This window comes from Gymnoscopelus microlampas (genome assembly GCF_963454915.1).
Source record: "Gymnoscopelus microlampas genome assembly, chromosome: 11".
NCBI lineage: Eukaryota > Metazoa > Chordata > Actinopteri > Myctophiformes > Myctophidae > Gymnoscopelus > Gymnoscopelus microlampas.
Window position 1 is genome coordinate 3090886 of NC_139948.1, and position 3577 is coordinate 3094462.

Sequence of the window (3577 nt, forward strand, 5' to 3'; positions counted from 1 at the left end):
TGAAACCTTAACCATGTGTACCGTGCAGGAAATTTGATGAAGTTCTGTCATCAGTATTTAAAAAAAGGATTTTTGTACAGTTACATCTGCATTATTGTGTAATGTAAATAACATTTATGTTCATAATGTATCTTGCCTTAATTGTTCATTTTAAGGTATTGACTTATTCATGTCGTTTGTCCACCCCTGTTCCCTGAATAGTCTAGGTGAACCCCAGTGCGGACTTAAACACTGGGGCAAGAATTAATTCAAAAATGGAGTTGTATTGCCAGCCAAGCAGAACAAAAAAAGTGGGGAAACAAAGGATTAGGTAAACATTTTAGGCCTGGTTTAGGTTTAGGCTGGTTGGGCAGGCGAAGGGAGGTCCAGGGAAGCCACAAAAGCAGAGCAGGCAACAGGACAGGAATCAGAGAGCTTCTGCAACAAAAAAAAACACACACATTACAAGGACCTGACAAGGAATGAAGAGCAGAGCAGAGCCTAGAGGCTACTAGATTGCCAAAGAACTGTAGCTGATGAGGCTCCAGACTACTCTCCACACACACTCTAGTCATACACACTCACGCACGCATGCAAGGAGATGAGAGGTGGATATAGCATGGGAGCTGATGTAACACTTGTAGAGTATATATACACAACTGAATATGTTGCTTTCTGTGAGAAGAGGTGATTTAGAGAATGTTTAGAGTGAGACCCTCAGCAGACAATGACCATCTTGAAAGAGCCTTCAGGGGCCTTTATTGATCTGGGCCCCAGGCAGTTGACTACTTTGCCTCTTTATAAAATGTATCTCTGTATGTGGGTGATTTTGGTTCAGCTTCTGAAACTCAGCGTCAGGGCCAGTTTTCTAGAGAGGGCCTCACTGACCTTTAGGCCCCCGGGCCTGGGATCCCTGAAGGGGCCTGACAGGCCCGTTCAGGGATCCAGCTCTACAGTCCACTAGGGGATGCAATCACTCAGAAAAACAAACAACACAGACAGCTCCTGGTAAATTGACTCTTTCCTACTATTTATATGATGATATGCCTGTACAGTCATATCAGCTGTGCCTGATGTTGGATAACCTGGGAGATAATCCTGGGTTATTCATTAGGTTTCAAACATAAAATCTTTATCAAGAGAACAGATGTAGCCACTTGACTTGTCAAGGTTAATATAACAAAAATATTTCTAGACATACAGTAGCCAAAATGTGACATCTACCTCTTGAATGGGAATGAACCTACTGTATAGACGGGTTTCATGTTGATAAACATTGAGAGGATATGACCGCGCAGAGGAGGGGGAAGCCTATAGAGGGCGCCATTACGCGCAGCAGCTCTGGTCAAATGTCCATTCAAAAAAGAAATGATCTTCACCGGGTTTAATGAAAGTAGATTAAATTATGCAGTTTGTAATACCTTGTTTACTCAATAAAAATGATTTGTCGGAAATTGGATCTGTTTGTATATAATAGCAGCATTATGCCTATTATGCCTATAATAGCAGAATTATGGCTATCTAACTCCCGAACACAACAACAGAGTGAACGGCGCAACAATTCGTTTCCCCCGAGCATGCGCAGATTGCGCATTCTGCTCTGTGATGACGTTGCGCGGAAATCCGTCTATATCTGTGTTAACAATGTGAATTATGTCTGTCTACCCATTACAATGAATTAAATTGAAAAAACATTATAGGTTGTACCAGTGATTGTGATGTTGATGGACCGGCTGAGTTCTCCTGACTCGGACTGACACCAATAAAGTCCACTGTTGAAAAGGTACACTTCCATGAAACAAGATCCTCCTACACAGAATCACAATGAAAAGAAAGATATATAACATACCTTCTGTGGATCCCCATTCATTGCAGGTTTCATTCCTACTCTCAATGGCCCCGATTCATAAAGAGAGTCGTATATCTGGTGTAAATAAAGTTCCTAAAGGAGTTCGTATTTTTGGTACTCACAAACGAACGTACAATGCAAAAAGGGGTTCGTATATGACAGAGACGTGCGTATGACCAGTGCGTATGACCAGGTGTGATGATTACTCTGGAAGGCTGCATCCAACAGCATCCAACTTCAACGTCACCGGGCTGAACCGTGCTAAACAGTGTTGCCATGTCCGCTCATTATAAGCGAATTTGGGCTTATTTTTCTGTAAAGTTGCTTGTAAATATTGGTAGCTGTGGGATAAGGTTTTTGGGGCTTGTTTCTAAAGTGTAGTTGGTTATTTGGGCTTGTTTCACAATTGTTTAATTGTTTTAACCGGTGGTTCTCAAATATTTTTATATTATATATATTTTTATATTATATACCCCAAGTTAATGCTAATATATCCCTATAAGCCCCATCTGAAAATGTTTTGTGCCAGCTGGAGGCAGATTTGTGTTGTTAGAATGATTAAAAATTCCTCCAAATCTTCCACATTTTATTACACGATTCTTTTTTAAAATAGCAGATCTACAAGCTCACAACGGTTTAATTAAAGTGCTTATAATGGCAAGTGCCAGTTGCTTCTTTTGGGCTTGTTTTCCTAGACCTGGTTGCTTATTTCTCTCAACATCTGGCAACGCTGATGCAAGTTTGAAGTTCAACTCCGCCTCGTCTAAAGATACCAGATGCGTTGTCGCATCGCCTTGACAACTGTTCTGTGTGGAAGCGGATCACGTAATAAATGCTCTCATGTGTAATGAGAATAAAGAAGTTTACAAGGTTTAACCCCATTACCAAATAAAAGGCTAATAAAACGTGGAAAGGATATTATAAGACGCAAAAAGATTATGTTGAAAATAAATCCGCAGGGCATAGTGGAGCGCTTTTATCCGATAATGGACCAGAGCTTATTGATTAAATTAGTTAATTTGGGATATCGCTGTCCGTCGGAATGGGGAATAGTTCTGGACACAGCTTTCATCCACTTCATTTTTCCTCATCAGATGGTAATAGGCTGTTGTGTGTGGCGTTCATGTGATCAATATACAGTAGCCTGCAGTAGGCTTTACAAATTAATACCGCGCACGGACACTGATGCAAGTCAGTCCCTCCGCAGTTTCATTAAGGCATCATAGCCTATTTTCATTATTACGTGACACTTTGGCTGAGATGGCCCGCGAGGGAACTATAATAATTCAGCTCTAAATGCGACTCATAGCCTAGAAAATAAATAAAAAGCGGTGGAATCTACATCATGTCTATATTATGCATAGGCTACACGCAATACATCGTTTGACATTTATTTCTAATTGTTTAGATATGTGTTGACAAATGTTGGGCACATATATATTTTATTTTAGGTTTGCCACTGTTGTAATTGATTTTAGCATGAAGAATAAAGCATTCTAAAGACATACGCACATTTCAGCCCTGGTACGCCAGCCTCTGGGCTGACCTGAGAACGTGCGCACCTGACGCACAAAACACAGACCAAAAAATCTTTATGCATCAGGTGGATATGTACGACTTGTCCTAAATGCCGGTACGTACAAAATATGGTCGCAAATCCCTTTATGAATCGGGGCCATTGGTCTCTCTTTGCACAGACCACCCCAGCACAGGGTTCCCTTCTTCTTCCTCACAGCTCAGTGACATGGT